We start from the raw sequence: 26,405 nt of genomic DNA, 5'->3' as shown, positions 1-26,405 counted from the left end.
TGAAAACCCCAATTTACCTGCTTTCCCTGCTGAAGGAGTGTTCCAGGATGAACACGGAAATGAAAGAGGAAGTAGGTAAATTGGGGTTTTCATTCCCGTCTAAAATTCAAATAAGGCGAATGGATGCAATAATTACAAGTATACGGAGACCCTAATTATTTTAATCGCAGGTAAATTGGGGGTAACAATACATTAAAAATACGTATAAAAGTATTTTCTTCAACTTGTTACACATTTTGTAATAGAAATGCCCGGTGTTACAAAGAAGCTTCGATTCAGCTGGTAGTTCACACAGACTTCCACGTAGTTTGTATAAGCTCCCTTCCTCCAAGCCTTCATTTTTATTATTAGCTTTCCGAGACTTAAATTAAGTATCCTTATTGTGAAAGTTCTTCGACTGTGGGTTGAACAATCCTCTTAAATAGTTCACTTATATGGAATTTCGTTTTTTTTTTTTAGAGTAAAAGGCAGCTTTCTTTTGTTGTTGAAACACGCGAGATATATGGAAATTTATGTGTTCTTGTGCTAATAAAGGATTTGAGTAATGTACCGTTTTTTTTTTCCTCTCACGTTCCAAATTCCAAAAGAAGAAGTTGTGTTGTCGAATGATTTAGGTAAATCTATAACAAGTATATTATATTACAGAATGTTTTAGATTTTCCTTCATTATTTGAAGTCTTGGAAAAAAGCTCACGAAAATACGTTGGATCTATAATAATAATAATAATAATAATAATAATAATAATAATAATAATAATAATAATAATAATGTTTATTGGACAAAAAATATTTACATACAAAGATTTACATAAAGAAAAAAAGACTCAGTCCAAGCCCATGTGGAGCAGAGCTCTTCGGGCAATAATACAACTAAAATAATATCATCAATTAAGTAAAAATAAAAAATAAAGTAAATATGGATATAGATATACAAAATGTACGCATACATATACTTAATCATATGTATACAAATAGATACATATAAATGAGATTCTTAGCCTAAAAACAAATGGAAATGCATATTTATATGATAAAGAAGGATTGTATATGAAAGCTAATGGTATATACATTGAAAAATGTTAGATATTAAGCAAAAAACTCAGTAAAAGAATTAGTTTTACAAATAAAAAATATTCTAAACAATGAAACATACTTGCGTTGTGGTTAGGTAGGCAAGTATAAATATTTATGAATAAAGCTTAATACCCAGATAACAGGAGATTTGTATATGATTTCTTAAAAGATCGAACGCTAAGCAGTGCCTTTAGATAAGCGGGCAGAGTATTCCAAAGTTTAATACCTTGGTATAGATACGATTGCTCGCATCTATTAATACGTATGAAAGGAAGAGTTAAGTTTGAATTTCTTGTTCCATATGGATGAACTGATTGTTCCTGAATTATTTTTCATCTTAAATCTGTAAATTTATTCAAATAAGTGTTTGGAACCTCATATTCATTAAGGAGAGCTTATAAGTGTCTTCCAGCTTCAATATCGAGAGAGACCGGAAGAGTGGCGATGTATGAGCTAAGTAATCACTGGAGCTTATGACTCTTACCAGTCTTTTTTGAATTACAATTAATGGTTGCAAGACATTTCTACTACTACTCCCCCATGCCGTATTGCAGTAATTTAGGTGAGGAGATACTAACGAGTGATACAATTGTTTTATAATATATAAGGGGAAATACTCTTTTAATCTATATATGATACCCATTACTTTGGCAATTTTATTAACTGTCATATTTACATGCTCACAGAAAGTTAGTTTATTATCAAGAATTATCCCTAAAAATTTACCGCTGGACTTCTGATCCAGTGTGAGATTTCCTATATATATATATATATATATATATATATATATATATATATATATATATATATATATATATATATATATATATATATATATATATATATATATATATATAATATATATATATAATATATATATAATATATTATATATATAATATATATATATATATATTATATATATAATATATATATATATATATATATATATATATATATATATATATATATATATATATATATATATATATATATATATATATAGGTGCTACTATAGCGTGAGGTCTACCGCCATATGTCGCCTACCCAGGTGGAGGTTGAGCGATCGTGGTTGGACGCTGAAACGATAATTCTGAAGAGAATGCAAGGTAATGGTCGTCTCATCTTGATAACTTATGCTGGAAGGTGATGAGAAAAAAATTCCAATGATCTATTTGTGTCATTACCTTTATTCCTTTTTTTTTAATGTAATTGTAAATCCAATTTTCTATTTAAGTCATTTCTAAGATATGTTTAAATTAAGTGTTTATTGCTTAAACAAATATATGAAATGTGTTTTATCTATGAGGGACGAATAACTCAGCAGTAGACCTCACTCTATAGTGCTAACGGGAGGTAGATTTCACGCTATAGTGTGGTAGACCTCACGCTATAGTAGCACCTATATATATATATATATATATATATATATATATATATATATATATGTATGTGTGTATATATATATATATATATATATATATATATGTATGTGTATATATATATATATATATATATATATATATATATATTTATATAACTATAACTATATAATTATATATTTGTATATACATATACATAAGTCTATTTATAAGACCAAATGCATAGATAAGATTCACGAGACATAGCCTACTGTACGTTGAACATGTATTTGATGTCAAGATTAGAAAGTAGACAAAGAAAAAGAACGGTCTAATTAATAATATACCAATATTCAAGGTTATAAGGTTACAACAACATTTGTTAACTTTTACAAACATAATATTGATAAATTCCTGGTATTCTGTGCGTGCTATGCATTGCATTAATGAATAAATGTGATATAATTAGTAACTGTTTAATTTCCAAATTTTATCTCTATTAATTCAGTAAAATCGTAGAAATATATTGTATTTTCATGGATGAAGTTTTTAAAATTTGATGTGGATGACTAATTCTTTTTGTTTTCTTTTTTTACAGGTAAGAAAAGTTGGTGATTGTAACTTTAAAGGTAACACGATTGTCAACTCGAGATCCTTGGTAATGTATCTTTGTCTATTAATGCTGTTAAATGTTTCTTTAAATTGTAGGAGACTTAGTTTTTACCATTTTTTTTCGCTGGTATGTCTTAGCTAAATTATATAATCACAGAGGCATCTGTGTCGTTACGGTGAACACGATTTTTCTAAAAAATAAGTTTTTCCAATTAATTTTATTATCAGTTTGTGATATTTTTTTTCATACTCGGTGCATCGTCGGGTTACTTTATTTTTTTTTTTTTTTCTATTTAATGGGCCTTAATCTGTGTGCGAATATTACCTTATATAACAAATTGTGCGTACTACTGTTCTTACATCTGATGAGAAGAATTGGGATATTAAGGGGAAATAGGAAATCCAGCCAATGATCTTGAAGGGATTATCAATAACATTGTTTCCTAGCCATATCCCTTGTTTGTTTATTTTTAGATGGAGTATTGTTTACATTAACTGGTATTTAATCTTATATTAGGGAATGTAATTAAGCGCTTTATGTTAATTTTGTGTCGCATACATCAGCTAATAATAACGGGTTTGAATACTGTGGAGAGTTATGTTTAATTGGGAATGTTAATTTATTAATTTGTAATAATTACTTGCTGATATATATTGATTATGAAGTACTGATTTTTTTACACATTAATTGTCCAATAATACCAAACAAGACTTATAATGATCAAGACGAGCATTTTTTTTCTCGTCCGAATAGCCCAACCTAAGAGAAACTTTCACGACAAGACCGTTAAAGGCAAGTTAGACATTTGACTTTAAAAGAGAAGCAGAGTGGCTGGTTTTAGAGGTCTTAATAACCTTATATTTTGTTTGTCGTGGTTAAAATAGAAGTTATTCGTTTGGTAGGATACAAAAAGTCACTTGATATAGCTGCGTATAATGTGACTGGTATTTATTACATTTTTGTATGTGCTTTGAATCTACAGTATGTAAGCACCTGGCAGTAGAGATTTTATAATCCGTACTGATTTTTGTTTAAACTGGAATTTTGTGAGTTTTATATGAATTGCTTTACTATGTCAGAAGTAAGAAGTGAATTTGAGTTTTTAAATAAGCATTTTATATATATAGATAAGTAGGATTTTACATAAAGTTGTATATTTGGATCGTTATTAAATTTTAAAGATATTAAAATGTATTACCAAAATACTTCAGCATGAAGATAATCAGCAATTAAACAAATATTTAAATGAGTAGATTAAGGAATGATTTACCTCAATAATTCCCTTAACTGTTAGTTGTTTCCCTTTTGTGAGTATCTGGAGCCACATTTGACTTGATTACACGCCATTTCGGCTACAGCTAAACTTAGATTCACAAGTAGGAGGCCTGGGTGATTGATTGTCACAGCAGTTGGCCCTCCTCTTGCATATGGATGAGAAGCAGCAGTAAGGTGTGTTCGTCTCTATTGAGTAGTAGTAGAGGAACGTTGCTTGTGCTTTCTTGAAATGATGATTAGGTCCGGAAAAAAATAGGCGTAAGGGGAAAGGAGCCTTTAATTATATATTTTGAAAGAATCCACAGATAAATTTATACGAATAAAGAATCTGCTAAATACAAGAGATTGAAATGACCTCTCTCTCTCTCTCTCTCTCTCTCTCTCTCTCTCTCTCTCTCTCTCTCTCTCTCTCTCTCTCTCTCTCTCTCTCATGTGGTTTATTGTTCTTGAATGACTGTTACACTATATCCATTACTCAGCCTTCTGTTGAGTATTTATCGGCAACTGTTAACATGAGAGTTGGATCACTTCTTCGGCAGCTGGTAATGCTGACCTTCCAGGGGATTTTCTCTAGCAGGCTTGTTAAAGTACACTATTAATCCTGGTTCTCTAGCTCCTGTCTGTGTACCCGAAGATGTATTGTTCCCAAGCTGTTATGTATCGTAGTTTTGTGTAGAAGCTTTGAATCTTACTTGGAGAGATTTATAGCATTTCGTTTTCTATTTTTGTATACGCATTGTCTCGATATATTTATACCATATGTTAACTTTAGGAAGAACTAAGCTCTCAACATAATTATTGCTTTTGATCTTAATTTATATTTTTTTTCCGTTTTTTTTATGAATAAGTAATTTTTACGTCCAATTACCGTATACTGTACTCTAGATTGTATTTACAAGAGAGTAATATATCTGGTTTGATACTGTAGCCTGTTGCAGTAAATTAAAGTACAAAAAAAGCAATTTTTATTAAGTAAAAAAATATCTACCGTTTATTAATATTAGCTCATGCATAATAGTGATGTAAGCTGGACACAGAACAATTTTTAATGAGGTATTCTTGCGTCATTCTTTCAAGCGGCAAACAACGTCGACTACATTCCTAACACCTCGACAATTATGTCTGTGTATGGTATTAGCCACAGTCTCTTTAAGGTGAAACACTACTTGCCCAAGAAACTTTAAATAAATTCGGCCAGATTGCGAGCGTCCTAACATGATTCAATAACTTTTATTAATTCAAATTTTCGCTTTTAAATATTATACTTACTCTGGATTCAGTTTGTGTACATTTATATGTATGTGTATATGTGTATATTATTATTATTATTATTATTATTATTATTATTATTATTATTATTATTACTAGCCAAGCCACAACCCTCGTTGGAAAAGAGATGCTATAAGCCCAAGGGCTCCAACAGGGAAAAATAGCCCAGTGAGGAAAGGAAATAAGGAAATAAATAAACCATATAAGGAATGAAAAATAAAATAGGATATTTTAAAAACCATTCACATTAAAACAGATGTTCGCTATATAAACTATAAAAAACTTAATAAAGCCTGTTCAACATGAAAATATTTGCTGCGAGTTTGAACTTTTGAAGTTGTACTGATTCAACTACCCGATTAGGGTATATATATATATATATATATATATATATATATATATATATATATATATATATATTATATAATATATATGTATATATAAATGTATATATATGTATATAAATTTATATGCTTGTATATAATATATATATATATATATATATATATATATATATATATATATGCATTTATATATGTATATATATGTATATTATATATATATATATATATATATGTGCATGTATATATGTATATATATGCATGTATATATGTATATATATATATGTATATTATATATATATATATATATATATATGTATATTATATATATATGCATGTATATATGTATATATATATATGCATGTATATATATATATATATGCATGTATATATGTATATATATATGCATGTATATATATATATATATATGCATGTATATATATATATATGCATGTATATATGTATATATGAATATTATATATATATGCATGTATATATGTATATATATATATGTATAATATATATATATATATATATATATATATATATGCATGTATATATATGTATGTATATGTTTATGTATATGTATATATATGTATATATGTATATATATATATATATATATATATATATATATATATATATGTATACATATATGTATATATGTATATGTATATATATATGTATGTCTATATATATATGTATATATATATTATATATATATATATATATATATATATATATATATATATATATATATGTATATATATATATATATATATATATATATATAGTGTGGTGAATTTTATTTATGCATGTATGTGTTAAAAACTACTATTGGCTCAGTGTTAATATACCATTGTATGCATGTATTTTCATTAATGTCGTGTATTATTGTAAGCTCATTAAACAGTTAGCCAAATATTGTTAATGTTAATTTTTGGAATTATAAAAGAGCATTGTCTTCGATATAATTTTACATATGCATATACATAACAAAGTACTGTATAAATACAATCAAAATATTCATTTTGTTAACTAAAATGTTAATTTAAGACTTCGTCGTTAACTTGGGAGAAATGACAATGGAAGTTCATACGCCATGACAATCTTTCATCTAACCAGTTAGCAAAGGAACGAGACTTCTACAATATCCTTGTTCTATTTCTGAAGGGAGGGAGGAACTTTTTTTGTCTTTATTGTAAAGCATTGCCAATTTTCAGAAACGGATTCATAATACAGCAGCTGCTGCTGCTGCTGGTTTTTTTTTTTTTTTTTTTTTTCTCCATTAAAATACCTCTTCTTACTCAACATGTGCAGATGGTTTGTCTGTGGGTATGAGGTTTGTTTCAAAAGTCTCCCTTTAGCGGTGATAGGTTTGGTTAGGTAAGTTAACATTTTTTCGTAATTCATTCGTCTTCTATAAATAGAATTTAATATTCAGTGCTAGACATGTTTGTGAACTGATGTCAACTGGGCTAGAGACACTTAAACATGGTTAAGCTTTTATTTCATTATCCTCCTACGGTTCAGTGTTATTGGGATTAAGTACTGTTTCCGTTAAGAATAATATAAAAACTAACTGTTTTAGAACTTGTGTGCGATATCACTTTTCACTTCACTTTAAGTCTGGCCAGTTTTCCTGGTCCTGTCACACAAGGGAAATTCCTGTACCCTGCAGCACCCACAACATTTGTAGAATCATTTACTGTACTTTCATCCGAGTTAATTGTCAAAACCAGTGTCACACACAATTAGATTTTTCTCCTTGAAGTTTTCCCTCGCCCAATAAACCGTATTTGTATGATTGGATATGTCCAGTAATAAACTGTAATTCGGTAATTAACGACAAGGTCGTATTTGCGTGATCATCCTAATTTCGCTTGATTAAAAGGAATTGGTAATAAATCGCAAAATCTGTTTCTCCTTTACAGAGATTTTGTATCTCCTTTCAGTTGTCGTCTGTGCGTAATAATTTCACACCAGATTCAAGATTCCCTTCAATAAGACTAAAATCTTTTATCCCCGAACTCTCTGGATTTTGTTCGCAGATAATCAGACTTCGAATATTGGTCCCGATTACGTTAAGCAAAAAAACCTAAGGCAATTTACGGGGAAAAGATGCAGTTAAAAAATATATATATATTTTATTTATATTGTTCAGAACCATTTTAGGGGGAATATAAATGAAGGTTATAGATTCTGGGTAAGATATGCAGAATATTATCAAATTTTGAATTTTGGTATCTTCGCATTCCTTCCGTCTTTGTATTTTACCCGTGGTGTATCTTATTTTTTTGAAGAAAATCTTAAACTAAAGGGGGAGTTTGAATTGTCTAAATATAGTCCAAAGGGTGAAGTTTTCTGACAACGTTTATAATTCTATTTTATGATAAAGGTTTTTCTTCATTTATTAAAAAAATATGAAATAGATGGGTGAAATCATTGCAATCTTCGTGGAAATGTTGGTAGCGTACACGTATAAGTGTCTTTAGACTGAGTTTTATCATTTCAGTTCTCACATTTTGAAGCAGATTGTCATTCACACTGTGTGGTCAGCCATTTATGCTTTCAAGAAAAACCTGAAGACAAATTTTTTTTTGGAAAGTGTTATAATTGTGATCAGAAAACTATTAAGCCTGAATACAAATGCTAGCGAATAACTGAAAAGATACAGAGCAAAATATAAACTGGAAAGAAATTATTTTCACACATCAAGGCCCTCCTGAACAGACTCTTAGTGTCTGATGGAGGGCGAGAAATAAACCCCTAAAAGTAAAAGTAAAATGAAGTCATCAGAAGCTCGAAAGTGCTGCCTTTTGATCAATTTCAAATTTATCAATTATCCTGCCTCGGGTTAAAGGTCGATCATAAATGGCAGAGGCAAGGGACAGGATAATATCTTGAACACGGACCATGTACACAAATGATCAGTGCCCAAGACCCCTTCGCCATCAAGCTAGGACGAGGGAGAGCGAGGCAATGGTTGCTGACGACTCGGAATATGAAAGAAATAGTGTGTTTTTGCGGTTATTTTATATATCTTAGCCATGTGAAAATCATCAAGACAAGCTTCAGCCATCTTGTGAAGTCAAAACACTTTTCATTTATCAACTTGATTTGCTTTATTTTATTAAGTGATTTAATATTCAGTTTATAATTTATTAAGTATCGATAATCCGCATTAGCTAATATTCATATAAATTACATTTCCAAAGCTTTATAATTTATCGAATTTACCTAAGGATAATTTTTTTGTTAGTTTAGAAAAATTTACATCTTTTGTTTAGTGAGAAATGCATTCATTATATACTGCCTCGTCTCGAATCCTGTCATATACGAAATTTACTATAATTCCATTTAAATTACAGTGATTATTTTAATCTCATCTCTTCTCATGTGATTGTAGCGGAAACTTTAATGGATTTTAATACCAAAAGATTCTTTGGTTTAACTTAGCATAGGTCTCCTCTCTCTCTCTCTCTCTCTCTCTCTCTCTCTCTCTCTCTCTCTCTCTCTCTCTCTCTCTCTCTCTCCTCAACGATTGTAGTGTTATGTTAATATATTTAAAGCTTTCTGCCAGGTTATGAAGTTTCCGAACGCTAAATTTCATCCATTTGTAGTAGTGTTTCTGTTTTCTAGAAATCCTATAGCTGTATCCCTCAAGGAGAGTGGAAGGAGTGATTGACCTTGGTATTGCTAATGAAAGTTACTATATGGTGGATTCTGTCGGTGTGTATTATTTATTAATTTATTTGTCTCATTAAAGATTTTTACGTTCTTAAAGAAAGTATCTTTCCCAACAAAGTGCATTTAAATCGCCGAGAGTTATTTATCTTAAATTGTTAAATAAAAAAATATGCAATAGGCTCATAGCGGACAATAGATTGAAGCATATAAAACAATAACTAATTCTGAAACACTAAAACCCTATTTTTTTTTAATCTAATTTTGTTGCCACTAGAGATTTCTCTTAATTACTGCTGAAAGAGTAGGTAATAACACCAAGAACTGAAATATATACGATTGGCTTAACGAAGTGTAAGACCTAAGCTGAGTATTGGGAAGGACAAATACATTTAATCTGTCAAACGTAATTCATAACATCGGGAATTCACAATATTCTTTATATATATATATATATATATATATATATATATATATATATATATATATATATATATATATATATATATATATATATATATATATATATATATACACACACACATGAACATGAACATATATCACAAGCACACGTGATTTTAATCAATGTAAATATCACCCACGAAAGACATTTAATACCGAATTCTATCTTGGGAATATATATCCACTTGGAGTTCATTTTATGGTAACAGCTTCTGACCGGGTAGAGATTCGATATTTATATTTATATATACACATATATATACATATACATATACAATATTCATAAATATGTATCATACAACAAATATATATATTTGTATATGTATATATATATATATATATATATATATATATATATGTATATATATATGTATATATATAATGAGAGAGAGAGAGAAGAGAGAGAGAGAGAGAGAGAGAGAGAGAGGAGAGAGAGAGAGAGAGAGAGAGAGTAGCAAGCACCCTAGTGTAATATATAATAAGGATATTTTGGAGGAAGCAATTGTAAGTTTCTCTCTAAATTCCACAATTAAAATGGAAAAAGAATAAAAATAAATGGAGAAAGAGAAAAAAGGGTTATGAATAGCAACAGGAAGGGAGAGCCTCATCATCCCAAGAATAATTCTAAGAGTAGCATTGCATCCCGAGATTAGATATCCTTTGCCTTCTCACCATTAGGGATAGTATTAAGCGAAGGCAAATGACAGCCTGTCGCTATAAATCGGAAGCATCCTTTGTCACAGTCAGTTATCTGGGTGTGTGGTCTGCAACCAACATACCAGGCAAAGAGAAATACGCAATAAAAGGAATTCCAGCACCTTTACGTCCAGTATGAGGGAGCATATAAAGGATTTTCAGGTTGGCTGCTGGTAAAGAAAATAGAGAGAGATGAATCTTCTCTACAACCTTCTGGTCTTTTTTAGTATAGTGTTGAAGTAGAACGAAGCTAATCGGTGAAAGGAACAAACTCGAGAATTTTCTTGGTCGTCACCGTCTGGAGTCTTTTAGACTTACTGTCTTGTTTCGAGTGTTTTTATCATTCAATATATCATTATTTTTCTTAGGTTTTACTGGGAGGGTTAGCTATCTGTCTATTTGTGGAAGTGTAAATAGAGGATTTTATCACTTCTCTAAAGTAGTTGGTAATACTTCGAAGGTAATTCCACTGCTTATTAATGCATCTTCACGTAAAAGAAATTTAGATTGAAGAGAAATGTCTTACAAGTGTACTAAGAGTTAGAAACCAGTTTGAACAAAATAATAATCCTTTGCATCTGTACTTGGCACCAGAAACCCTGTTTAAATAATTTTCACCTGATGTCCTAATCCAACTCAAACGCACCCTGATGTTGAGAAATTTTACAAATTTAAGTCTCAATTCCGGAACAGTTTAAAAGAAAAAAATGTATCCTTTGAAATATTTTTTTAGAGTTGATTGGTAGCTTCTGTTTTAATTAAAAACCTACGTAGATTTTAGTTTTTTCGTCTTACATATTTTAAGACTATAAAAAGAGACAATCATTCATTCATTAACTCTGTCGAAGAATAAAACATAAATGTCATCCCAATATTGTCAAAAGATAAGTCATCAGGAGGCAAAATCTGCTGTCAGTTTACGAAAGTTATCTTTCTGGAGCCGTCCGGTATTCGTGGGTTCATTGAGGGGTCTCATGTGACCGTTAATACTCTACTCACAGCCTACTACTCTCTCTCTCTCTATCTCTCTCCCTCTCTCTCTCTCTCTCTCTCTCTCTTCTCTCTCTCTCTCTCTGACACGCTATTCATTTCACCTGTGGGAGCCTTTTTACTTAGTTTTTTTTTTAAGATTATTTTTTCAACAATGTACGTAAAACGTTTACTCATATGCTGCCATTGCTGATACTACATAAAAGGTTGATTGAAAAAAAAGTACTAAAACTTCGTTCCCTTTTCGCTTGGATTTTGTGAAATGCTGTTCCTCTTAGTTTTGCAACAAAAATGTCAGAATAGAGGTTGAAAAACAAGAGATAAAGAGATAAATGGAAGAGAAAAGCATGAAGCAGGTTTCATGAAAGTAAAGACGCGAAAAAAAATGTGGCATAGTGTACTGGAATATATTTTACAAGGGGGAGGTACGAAAGTATTTTATGCTTTAAAGCTGGAATGTATATGGGTGGTCATTTTCTAGATGCTTGAGATGAACAGGCTCCTGGTTCTTTAGGATTTGTTTTTATTTTTAAATATGTTTTTTTATGTTTTAAACAAGGAACAAAAAGAATGCTGTTATTATTTTTGGACGTATGATAGGAGTGATCAGGAAATATTTTATTTTCTGTGCATTTTAACATAATTAGACGTTTTTTTTTTTTATCTAACAGAAGCTTCATCTCGTGAAAAAAGAAAATATTGTTCCAGTATCTTTGTGGCTGGAGTGTTTCAAGAGTTCATAGGAAGGATTGTGGATGCACTGTAGGATTCAGTTATGGCATGAGAAAATGTGGTAATTGAAGGAGTCGATGATATCGTATAGATAGTGTATGAAAACTTCAAAAATTGGTAAAATTCTGTGGAAATGTTTAAAAGAGGGAATGCCTGAGAATTATTGTGAGCAGAGGTGAGGTAATGAGTAATTGGAAACCATGAACATAGAGTAATGGATGATGGATGATTAGTTGTTGTTTCTTGTAAGTATCCGATAAATGATGGCAAGGTGAAAGACGAAGCCAGTCGCAGAATAGGAAAAAAAGCAATAAAGGTAGCAATATGAGTGCAAAATAATGTTATGAGACTTAATTGTTTGTGGAAGTCAAGATGGAAATGTATGAAAGAATGTTTTTAATAATTTTTCTCAATGAAAGTAAAGTGTAAATGAAAGGAAGAGGGTTGAGGTGGTTAAGATTAATTGTTTATAGTAAATGGGGTATAAGATGAACTGGAGAAGTGGTAAGAATTTTAAAAAGATGTAATTGTATGGTAGTGACATCATCTATTTACATGTACTAGTGTCAATTCTGGAATAGGTGAAGAAACCGCTTTGATTATTCTTTTAGTTTCGTGCATGCAGCATCTGCACCTCTGCAATCATCATGCCAACACTTTGCCTTCTGATTTTCCCGGATCCAGAAATTACTTCATAAATTCGCGTATTTTTTTCGCCGTGAATATTAACCTTGAAATATGTTTTAAAGGTGTATAAACAAAGACTTTAGCTCTCTCTCTCTCTCTCTCTCTCTCTCTCTCTCTCTCTCTCTCTCTCTCTCTCTTCGCAATGAAGCCTTAGTTGGGAGGAGCGTGAAGGATTTTCCAATATCTTTTGTTTGGGAGATTTTATAAATCTATGCTACACACCTTCACAATTCTCAAGGGCTGCTTTCTCTTACGTTGTCAAATCTCTATTTGCATGAGGGGGTGTTTCCACTTTACATATTTATAAGATTTTCTTTGGATATTGATACATGCAACAGGTGTGGCTTAGCAGTAGCGTACTGAGCTTCTAGTATCTAGGTCCGTTGGTTGCTCCCGGCCTCTTACCACTAGTCCACCAGCTGTCAGTGGGTACCAACAGCAGCGAAGCGTTAAGAAAAGACGACTTCATATCTCCAAACATGTTCAGGGTAGGAAAGTTCTGCCCGACACACACACACACACACACGTGTATATGTATTTATGTATGTATATATATGTATGTATATATATATATATATATATATATATATATATATATGTGTGTGTTTGTGTGTGTGTATGCGTGGATTAGTGTAGATGAGAAACTAGAATGTATTTACTATGTATTTCGTTGTGCTTCCGCAAACATTTCTAGACTCCATATGCTTCCAAGTCGAACATTGTAGATTAGTTTATTTATCGAACAATTAAATGAAATTAAGCATATTTTTACATGAGAAGGGAATATACATCGTCATATATCCTACCTTCTGGAAAGCGCTCTGTAGAAGTAAGCTTGAAACAAACATCAGCCAAGGGCCTCGGTTAGATTTCGCCAGTCGATTATATCTTGAGTTTTTAAATCGATACTTCTTTCATCATCTATATCACGCTTCAAAGTCCTCAGCCATGTCGGCCGATAGAAAAAGGTTTTAATTTATCTGATTGTCATTAACACCAATATACATTTAGATTATATAAATGCCATTTACATTAATATACATCTAGATTGCATGAAAATCTAACTGTAAAAGTATGTTTGAGGCTGATAGCTAATTAATACAAACAAGGTAGCACTGACTACTTAGTGGGAAATGCAAAGATTTTGTGTCTCTCAATAGGGGGCAGCCAGTCTAGTAATGAAAAATAGCGAGAGAAGTACTGTGTTTTGATTCATTCCTTAAAACGTATTATGCCGAGCGTCAGCGGCGCGGGGGACACCCGCCGAGCGTCGGGGGGGGGGGGGGGGGCGCCGAGCGTCAGCGGGTGGGGGACACCCGCCGAGCGTCAGGGGGGGGGGGACACCCGCCGAGCGTCAGGGGGGGGGGGGGAAACCCGCCGAGCGTCAGCGGGGGGGGGGGGGAACCCGCCGAGCGTCGGGGGGGGGTGAGCCGCCCAGCGCCGGGGAGGGGGGGAGCCCTCCAGCGCTAGGGGGGGGCGGGGGAGCCCCCCAGCGCTAGGGGGGCGGGGGAGCCCTCCAGCGCTAGGGGGGGCGGGGGAGCCCCCCAGCGCTAGGGGGGCGGGGGAGCCCTCCCCTCCCACCGGGAAGGGGAGAGCCCCGCCAGGCCAACGATATAGAGTTCCTGTATCAGGCTTAGTTTCAAGAAAAAAAAATGACGAAGAAGTCTTCATAAGAGAATGCGGTTTCCGGACCTCCGGAGGTATTCTTGAAAAGTCTTCGGAGAAGAATTCCATTCTTTCGACGCATACATATTCTCTCTCTCTCTCTCTCTCTCTCTCTCTCTCTCTCTCTCTCTCTCTCTCTCTCTCTCGGAAATCCTAAACAGGCTTCAGACTTACGAAAAAAAAAAATGACGAAGAAGTCTTCATAAGAGAATGCGGTTTATGGAGCTCCGGAGGTATTCTTAGAAAGTCTTCGGAGAAGAATTCCATTCTTTCGACGCATACATAATTCTCTCTCTCTCTCTCTCTCTCTCTCTCTCTCTCTCTCTCTCTCTCTCTCTCTCTCTCTCTCTCTCCAATCTGATAAAACTGAAAAAAGTAGCAAAATAAACGATTGTCCTGCTGTTTTCTGTTGGAACGACCTCTCGCAAGTTTCCTGCTAGAATCCCGCTCGCTTATCCTTGGACCATGGCGACTGTTTGAGGGCGAGTTGAACTCGAGTCGCCACCTACTGCGTTCAGCATGGGGTTAAGCCTGAGAATAATAGTCACTAGTGCGGACTCCCGTGAGATTTAATGCCAGGACTTTAGAATACCACTCGATTACCACTCGACTTAGCAGCGAGTGTACTGTACGATTGACCAAGGAGATATATGAAGGGAGGTTTCTGACGTGGCAACATAGTATTTCACTCGACCCCGCCGGAGCAAGATGAGCCTCATTGAATGATAGACGATGAAGTGATGAAGAATCCTCATCTAGTGAGTTTGAGGAATTGCACATATTCAACGTATATGCACGTATACGGAAGATTAAAAGAGACCGACAAGAAACAAGTCAAAACCCCGAAGTAGGCCTACTTGGGTTAGGGGTTACCTCACACGTTGGACAGAGTTCGGGTTTTATGAGATATCGACCTTGCACCAGGATACCACTCTACCAAGTCTGCAAAGGTACAAGGGAACTACCTGAGGGACTACTGCAACTCATGGTATGGCAGCGTACCATGGCAGCATGCAATGCTATAAAGCGTGAATGGCAAAAGAAATAAAAACAGAACTCTAACTTCGTATTATTTATCCATATTTTTCATTCATACGGACACTATAGGTTGACCTTGCTTATGAGAATGCTTGGTGTGTTTGCACTATAAAGCTTCCACCTATTTTCTTTGAATTTTTCTGAATTACCAGAATGTTGTAATTCTATTCCACGTAATTTGCAGATATCAGGTCTGACAACCTTGCGCTTGAAGAGATCCTATTGTGAGAATATTCAGTTGCATGCGCATAAACACTTCCTCATGGACATGATCTAGAGGTCATGATACCTCCGTTACCAACAAGTGGGACATTATAGAATCCCATCGTGCCTCTTAGATCTAAAGAGTATTTTTTTTTTTTTTTTACCTCACGGTCTGTCGAATTTATTACGTTGCTACTATTGGGGAGAATTGCCTTTCTGAGCCACCTCCTCGAAAATGAGGAGGGGGAACTTTTATGTATGTATTTCATATAAAAAAGACGTTTTTTTTTTTTTTTGCATGTAAAGATATATTACTGCAGAACACCATACTACGTTGATATACGCTTCATTTAAAATCAAGTGTAATATATAGGGCAATTTAAAAAAAAATTTGTGGAAAGGTTTTGCGTGATTCTGTTCCATTCGTTCACTTCATGAACGTATTTACGAAACCCATTCCCACCTTATTTATTGTTAGGGTTTTGTATTGTCTGTTGCAATACTTCAGATGGCTGTTTGGTTTATCTCTTATGACCTGCCTTTTAGGATTTACTCAAAGAGAATGCGCATGGTAAATGTAATTTAACAGTTGTTTTATGAGGTGAAGATGTAGTGAGGATAGCCATGGCACCGAGGAAAATGTACGAGTATGTATTGTTTTGATAAGGTCCTGGGAGTATACTGTACAGTGCTGTGAAAGGAAAAATACAAAATAATGCTACTGGAAAAATGTTTCTGAAGGAAACGTCTGGAACTAATGTTTAAGGGAATTAATTTAGATAGAATAGAATACGAAACCAATGATACCATTAATAATATGGTTATCTATCAAAATTGTTTGCCAACAAGTTTCAAGTTTTAAGCATTTAACATGTTTTTGTCAATTCACGGCCAAAACCACTACACATTATTCCTTACTTACTTACTTTGATGGCTGCTTTTCCGGTCCCATACAGCAAGGGAACCCCACTCTCTACAGGACCTCCACTGTCGTTTTTACCTTGTTCGTTCAGAGTATTTAACATTTCATATCGCATATTGTTCATTTACTCTTAAATCGTCGCTGTCAAAAGACTCGTGAAATAAGGTCTTCAGTTTCCTCTTGAAAGCTTTAATGTCCTCAGTCATTCGAATATTTCGTGGGAGCTTATTATATAGTCTCGGGGCTGCATATTTAAAAGCTCTGTAGCCTAAAGTAGACATTAATGTAGGTTCCAAAAGTTTGAAGCCATCTGTAACTATTCTCTTGTCGACACGACTTGTTGGCTGCGCAATATGTAGCAATTCTCCTAAGTATTTTGGACGCCCGGTTTTGGTAACTTTGTGGGTTATTGTACATACTTTAAATTCAATTCTCGCTTCAATCAGCAGCCACTGTAAATAAATTAGTATAGGGGTGATCCTTTCTCTAGGTGGGACACCTTTTATCAGTCTTGCTCCTCGGTTTATTATGTATTGTAATTTCTTAAGTTGCACTTTTGGTAAATTGTAGTAGAGTTGCAGTAATCAATCGTTGTAATAACACAGTTTATCACAAGTTTCTTTACAGAATTTTCGTCCAGGTACTTTTTATAAACGCAATATTTCTTTGATGATAACCATCAGTTTTTATTACATTATTTATTTGGGCATTTAGTGACAGGTTACAGTCAAGAAATACACCTAGATCCCGAACCTTACTAGATATAGGCACCAAGTCATTATTTATGTTCTTTCGAATATCACCTAAGTTTCTCACGCTGTTTCTCTTACCCACCACCATGAATTCAGTTTTGTTCTCATTTAATTTTAGTTGTTTAAATGTCATCCATTCTCTAACACTATCAAGGATTCGGTTTCGAGTTTCAGTAGTTTCATGTATATAATTTATGGAGAAGTAAAATTGTGTCATTTGCAAATAGTTGAAACTTCACGCCATACCTTTATAGCATTTTCGATAGACCAATAGTATAGATGCAGAATAAGATTGGGCCAAGTACACATCCCTGGGGTACCCCTCTGTTTAAGGGTTCATGTGAAGAATAAGAGTTCCCAATTTTTACACAGTAATTTCTACCAACCAAGTAGTCTTTTAGGTATTCGAAGGCTTGATCTTCAACGCCGATGGACCGTAGATCATTTAGTGGCAGTTCATGCACCACTGTATCAAAAGCAGCACTGAGATCGAACAGTATTAAGATACCACATTTGTAGCATATCATTTACAACAGAGCAGATGGCTGTCTCCGTAGAGTATAGTTTTCTGTCAGCAGATTGGTTATCAGGCAAAGCTTCTATTACATCTAAAAGGCTGACTAGTTGTTCAAGAATTACATATTCAAGCACTTTTTAGACAAAGGATAGATTTGAAATAGGTCTATATGAGCTTAATTCCTGGTAGTCCAGTGCATTTTTCAAAACTGGTGTGACTAGCCATTTTCTCAGATTTAGGAAACTTACATTCATCAATGCTTGTATTTGCTATTCTCATTATTAATTCTCGCCTTATTCTTGCGCTTGGATACGAATTCTTGCTTTATTAATTCATTTTTATCCTGTGAACAATCCGGAATAAAAAGAAAAAATCCCTATCGACGAACGTCGAATTTGTGGCTGTAAATCACAAGACCTTCCAATAATTGGTGATGATTTTTATATGATATTATTACTTTGAAATATCTTCATAAATTTTATGTTTTATTTTTAGTACTAGCTTTTTTATTCGATATATTTTAATGTTTGCAATCACATTGATTGGATTGTTATCCTCATTATTTTTATTATCATCATTATTATTATTTTTATTATTATTATTATCATTATCATTATTATCATTATTTTTGTTGTTGTTGTTGTTTGTTGATCATATTTTTTATTATTACCTTCGGAATTCTTATTATAAGAGATGGATGTGGCTCAGCTACGTCCAAAGTTTTATTGGTCTTTATACAAGAAGTAGAAACACTAATAAAATTTTAATTCAGCTCCCCTTTACGCTTATTATTATTGTTTTTAAACAGTAATTTTATCTGCACTAAAAAGACATTTAGTAAAGCATGATTCTTCCTCCCTGGACATGGACGTTAATCAGGCAGATAGGAATTTCAATTAGTCTTGAGATTGAATTCATGTCATGGGTTTCATCTCGTTGCAATCCATATATGATGTCCTTGAAGGAGATTACGCATATGATTAAAACTTTGCATACGGTTAATTCCGATTTTCTGTCATAGCGAGAAGCAATACTGCTTTTGAAAGCTTTGTGGTATTACTGGACCATTACTACCCGAATGTGAACTGGCAAAGTGGAGTAAAGGTTTTAATAAAGCCTCTGCCAACCGCTCAGTTGTTTTAATCCAGTTATAATGCAAGAGAAGACAGTCAAAGATTTCTTCGAAACTTCGATTTTCCTGTTCTCATCCGAGAAGGGGAAAGAGTCTTGGAAGTTAAAATCGTATCGGACGTTTCACGAATCTTCCGTTAGTTGGTTGGATGGTCTTTTTGTTGCTTCCAGTAACACGGTTACCGTGGAATTAAGAAGTAGGTATAAGGCTTTGTCATTCTCGTTTATCCTCTTGTTTTTCAACTGTCATACATTATCATATCCTCAAACCTCCAATTATTATAACACTAAATCAAGCGTGATGTATTAAATTTATTTTAAGGAACACAGCATTAAGGTTTCATTGTAAAAATTGGGTATCAACAAGAGGTTCAAGTTGAGATGAGGTCTAGATCGAATCTCTGTGGATTTGAGAGCAGTAACGATCCAGCATTCCAGGCTGGAACCGGAAATTTGCTGGAGATTGCATGGTGCCTTGGCAAAGTAACTGCATGGAAGGCTTGCTTGCGCAAGCGCCTGCAACAAGAATAATGAATATGCAGAGTAGGTCTTTTTTTTCATAATCATAGAGAAATGTCAAAGTTGTGCAGAGAAGCAATATTTTTTTAATCGCTTAATATTTCAGATTTCATAATTACGCTAAAATCTTTATGAACACTATCTCTCTCTCTCTCTCTCTCTCTCTCTCTCTCTCTCTCTCTCTCTCTCTCTCTCTCTCTGCGTCAGTGACCTTAGATGTCAGGATGCCAGATAACTCTTAATCAAACAATCAAATCTCTCTCTCTCTCTCTCTCTCTCTCTCTCTCTCTCTCTCTCTCTCTCTCTCTTTTCTTCCAGATTATGGAATGTTGCAAAACAGAGGAATTTATGATTGCAGTAAAATCATTCAAGTCAAGGGGCACATTTAGGAAAACATATTTATACCGATTTTATCGAATATCTTGAGTGTCATTCAATTTAAATGGGAATGGACTGTAATTGTATTTAAGAGTTGAAAGGACATGAAACTGGGAATGATTATCGACGACAATGTTCCTAACTGATTTGATAAAGAAAAAAAAGATTATGAATATATGTATTTTATGTCAGTTGCTTAGAAACGTAATAATTTACAGTATAGAGGTAGATGCAAAATGTGGCAAGAAAAATACGCACTCACAAGAAAACGTTTTGTGTGTAGCCTGTTTTCTAACTGCCTTCCGAGAAACATGTCTTTATCCGTTTGGGAGGTTCTTAAAAGCGTTCCTATATATAACCACATGAATTTCCGTTTATAAGTACTGTATGTGAACCCTTCCTAATGTTTAGAGATTTCTTTGATTCTATAACAGGAGATATCCCAGTGAATAAAAATGGAAGTTTTCGAAGAAAAATTATATTTTTTTTTCTATTTAGAAAAGACTAATTTACCCTTAACATCCTAAATGGTTGGAATATACAAGAGGGGGTCAAGCCCTTAAGACAGGAATAGTTTATCCCGACTATCAGAAAAGACTGTAATATAAGAGAAGGTCAATACCTTAAAGACGTTACGTGTCTTCCCGAGTTTCTAGCATTGTATCTTCATTTTGCTTATACTGGAAAATTGTTGCAAATGCTGATCCTAGGATAAAAGGTGACAAGCATAAACTAAATTATCACGGCCCATAAACCATGACTGTTAAACAAAAAATGATAGGGATACACAGAGTTCTTTTTATACAATATACAGATATCTGCAAGAATTTTTTATTTGCAGTTTTATATCATTTGGGCCTCATATTTCAAAGAATTGATTAATCGGCTCGAGCCTATTTGATTGTGAATAAGTTCAAGGATGAGTTCTGTAAAGGCGACGCAAATTAATTGACTTGGTGTTGTCCGGAGGCAGCTGAAGTCAAATAATTTTTGGCTAAGATAGATAGATGCTCTGGTATTGTTCACATCGACAAATAAAAAAGAACCTCTAAGCCTTTGGTGGATGATTCGCTTAGAAACCGTATGGGTTTACAACGCTCTTACCACTTGCTCATCCTCCAATGTTTTCAAGTATTGAGAATTTTAATAATTTAAATTGTTTGAATGACTTAATCATCTCGGCTAGAATACAGTTTTAATTACCTCCAAATTCTGAACAGCATTTCAGATTGACACCAATACTATAAAAGGAGAAGGAACTTTTTTATTTATTGCGAAAATGCTTATCTAATTTGTTAGCTTTCAAAGAAATGAGAAGCACCAGATCAGTTTCTCTAATATTGAGAAAATGTTTTACTTTTTCGCCTTAAAATTTTGTTAGTAAGAAAAAAATCATTGCCATTGGTAATATGTTGAAAGACAGCCAATTGTTTTATTCATAAATTGAAAAGGTATTGATGCAACTGTAGTGGTATACAAGCAGCGGAAATTCAAACGTAAGTTCGGGGCAATAAAAATCTACCATTGTCAAAATTTCTGGCTAAATTCCCTCGTATATTCGGATTTAATTTTTCATTTTATTTTACCCTCCTTGATAGTTAAGTGTTTTCCTATGTTCAGCTTATGTATCCCTGATGATAATACAAAGTTTATAGCTGAAATAGCGGTTGATGTAAAAGATTAGATGAAACAATATCGTGAACTTTTTTATTTTTCCCTTCAACCCTTTCACTGCGATGATGATTAGTTATACGAGTTCAGGAAAATACAAAAGTAGACTCTAGACGTTAATCCAAATTTAATGGTCAATATTATCACTGAGAAGTCCAGCCTATGTACCCAATTAGATTAATCAGCAGGTAACTGAAACGCAACTGAGAAGTATAGAATGAACGACTTCAGGAAATTCACAACAAATGACACAGTTATGATAAATATCTATTAGATTATAAGGTACCCAGTGAAAAGACTCTTATCAACCAATTCAGCTATTTAATATATATGTATATATATACATATATATATATTATATATATATATATATATATATATATATATATATATATATATATGTATATATATACACATATATTACATATATATATGTATATATATATATATATATTAATACACATATATATATACATATATATATACATATATATATATATATATATATATATATATATATATATATATATATATAGACACACGAGTAAATAAAATTATGGAAAGAAAAATAAGGAACCGCAACCATCATCACTATTTCTTCCTCTTCCGACGCCATTGTCTGGAAAATTGTATGATGCCATTTCCGATGTTCACAGATGCTATTAGGGAACAGCGCATCGTAAGGAGCTGCCCCATTCCGAGAGGCCCTGGAAGCCATTAGGCCCTGGGTCTCTCTCTCCTCGTTCTCTTTGATGGTAAATAGGGCTCACCTCTCATTTCCTCTCGCCTCTTGAATTTGAAATAGGGAAGGGGAGCTACTGAGCGCCTTTTAATTGCCTCGGCCTCCAAAAGCGGTTGTCACTGGTTCGGATTTTACGCCTTTTATGTATGTGAAGTCAATTACTACTGGTTATTTGTTTTTTGTCTTCGGTTAAAGTTTTCTCTACCTTTCACAAGCTTACAAGAGACAATGATACGTTGGGTAATTTAATTAGTTTGATTTAGGGGGATTGTATGTGGATATGTGGAAAACCAAACATTTATTGGCTAAGGTATATTGTGCGTGAACACCTATGTTATTCCCCTCATAATGTTCAAATGGCTTTAAAAATATCGATCATTATTTCCTTGTTCCCCTTCATCACTTGGATATTTTCCATGTTAGAGCCCTAGGGGTTGTAGTATCTTGCTTTTCTAGCTAGTGTTGTAGCTTAACCTGTAATGATGATGATAATAGAAATTGGTTTAATAGTGGCAATGCCTTTTTATTATTTCAATGGTCGACTTGTATCTAATGATTAATATTCTTTTTTAGTAGCTCACCGTTTCGCTTGTAAACATTCCTTACACCCTGTCCTCTCTCACCAGGCTATCATTTTTCCCCGATCCATGTTTTTAGTGACGTGGATACTCGAGTTGAATCTCCATAAATCTTGTACCCTGTTATATATCTCATCCCCCTCACGTTAAACCATCTTGATAGTCCTTGATGTGCGGAGAAAACGAAAAAAAAAGCAAATAAAAACTTAATTTTTAAGAAGATGAGAGTTTGTGTAATCGCACTACGTAAACACCATCCCTGGTCGAAAAATAATAATAGTAAAAATTGAGGTAGGGATGATGGACAAAAATAAGAAAATCTTAATTCTTTCCGTAATAGAATGAGCAGAATTTGCGCGTGGCGGTGATTGTCATAAAAAAGGGTTGTTGTGAGTTCTTCCGATAGTGCCTCTTATCATATTTTAAAGGAAATAATTTTGTTGTCCTGTGAAGTGCGGTGTTCTATTGCCATCATTTTTTTATTTAAAATTTTCACTGGTGAATTTTTATTTTTATTTTAGCTTCTTTTTTTCAATTCCTAATTTTCAACTTGATGTTGCTATATATTTCACATTGTGTTTTCTTTTGTAGTGTATTTATTTTAGGGAATATTGTTGAATAAGGTGATAGTATATTTTTCATATATGATAGTATGTTCGTTTTGAAATGTAAATAGAAATAATGAATACAATACTGAAACACCTTTTTACGTCTAGGTTTTTTATCTCCTAAAATGTATTGTTTTTTTTTTCTCTGTGGCAAAGGCGATTCGTGTCCCTCGTCACTTCCTGTCAAGTTTCATTAGTATCTTGCGAACTAATTGTCATTGCTTCTGAAAGGATCTTGCCGAAAACATGTTTGCTGGACTACGACTTATTTCTTATTACATCTGGCAAACGGTTGTTACAATTTATTTTATAAACACACAAATTACTTTCACTTTTTATCATAATTGAGAAATCTTCTTTTGTGATTTACAACTACTGTTATGAGTATAGGTTCTAATAGTGACTAATGCTATTGAAACAATTAATGCACGTGTTATTTTGTCAAGTGATGCAAGTGATATGTTCATAAATGATTCATTTGCTCTTAAAACCACAAGAAAATACATGTGCTGTAACGTTTCCATTTGTTATGGAAGTACGACTTCACAAATATACGGGGTTTCAGGATGTTCTACTCTGGCATTTTGGTGGCGTTTACATCACTAATTTTTATAACTTTTTCATGTGTCAACTCTTACGTTTATTATCTATTAAAAAAAAAATTCGATGAAATAAACTTGCAGATCTGAGTGTCAACATCGGCTTCGCCATTTTTGTATTCATACGATGTCTTTGTAGGTTGTTACAGATTAATGTTCCTGTTGGATTATAATTTTAATTCTATATTTAAAAACATATGTATTTGTGTACCTCTATTTGTAAAGTTGGTATTGATAGGCACCATTAACATGTTTAATAAAATTATATATTTGCATTGTATGAGAAACTAAGATGGGCAAGGATCTTCAATTTAATCTCGAAAGAGATAAAATAGGTGACATTAAGGAAATTTATTTTGAAGGTAGATTGTATTGAAATAGTTAATCAGCATATTAAATGATAAGTGAATCTCCAATCTCTGGGATCAAGGAAGAAGCCATTTTTGACGTTTGTTTTCTATTTAGTTCGATGTAGGGGGTTAAATCCAATATAAATTCCATTTTCAACGCCCTATGGAGATATGATACATTGGTATCAGTAATGTTTCTAAAATAATTTCCAAGTTTCCAAGTATTTCTCTCTCTCTCTCTCTCTCTCTCTCTCTCTCTCTCTCTCTCTCTCTCTCTCTCTCTCTCTCTCTCTCTCTCTCTCTCTCTCTCTCTCTCTCTCAAAAGGTCGTTTCCCTTGGATAAAAAAATCAATATTTTTCTCCTAGTGCTTCGTCACTTCATCGTTTTCATCTCCTCTTGGCCCATGCAGCCTCCCCTTCCCTTCCTCCCTCTCCTCCTACCCTCTGCTCTCCCTCGTGCCCACGTTTCTTGAATATCCAGATTCAAAATCATGCTTCAGACATATTTTATTTTTATGCGGCAACTACAACTATTGTTACTACTAACACTACTACTACTACTTATTATTATTATTATTATTATTATTATTATTATTATTATTATGAATAATAATATAATAATACATACATACATACATATACCAAAGGCACTTCCCCCAATTTTGGGGGGTAGCCGACAACAACAAGAAACAAAACAAAAAGGGGACCTCTACTCTCTACGTTCCTCCAGCCTAACCAGGGACTCAGCCGAGTTCAGCTGGTACTGCTAGGGTGCCACAGCCCAACCTCCCACATTTCCACCACAGATGAAGCTTCATACTGCTGAGTCCCCTACTGCTGCTACCTCCGCGGTCATCTAAGGCACCGGAGGAAGCAGCAGGGCCTACCGGAACTGCGTCACAATCGCTCGCCATTCATTCCTATTTCTAGCACGCTCTCTTGCCTCTCTCACATCTATCCTCCTATCACCCAGAGCTTTCTTCACACCATCCATCCACCCAAACCTTGGCCTTCCTCTTGTACTTCTCCCATCAACTCTTGCATTCATCACCTTCTTTAGCAGACAGCCATTTTCCATTCTCTCAACATGGCCAAACCACCTCAACACATTCATATCCACTCTAGCCGCTAACTCATTTCTTACACCCGTTCTCACCCTCACCACTTCGTTCCTAACCCTATCTACTCGAGATACACCAGCCATACTCCTCAGACACTTCATCTCAAACACATTCAATTTCTGTCTCTCCATCACTTTCATTCCCCACAACTCCGATCCATACATCACAGTTGGTACAATCACTTTCTCATATAGAACTCTCTTTACATTCATGCCTAATCCTCTATATAATAATAATAATTATTATTATTATTATTATTATGAATAATTATATAATTATTATTATTATTATTATTATTATTATTATTATTATTATTATTATTAATAGTTAGTGGAGGTATTTTGATAAAGAAATATTTTTCTCTCTCAACACCATAGTTAGTTTCGTTGTAAAATAATAAATTTGCGTTTATTTTAATTTTTAG

This window comes from Palaemon carinicauda, chromosome 3 (genome assembly GCF_036898095.1).
Source record: "Palaemon carinicauda isolate YSFRI2023 chromosome 3, ASM3689809v2, whole genome shotgun sequence".
Taxonomy (NCBI): Eukaryota; Metazoa; Arthropoda; class Malacostraca; order Decapoda; family Palaemonidae; genus Palaemon; species Palaemon carinicauda.
Note: the sequence above shows the minus strand (reverse complement) of the source record.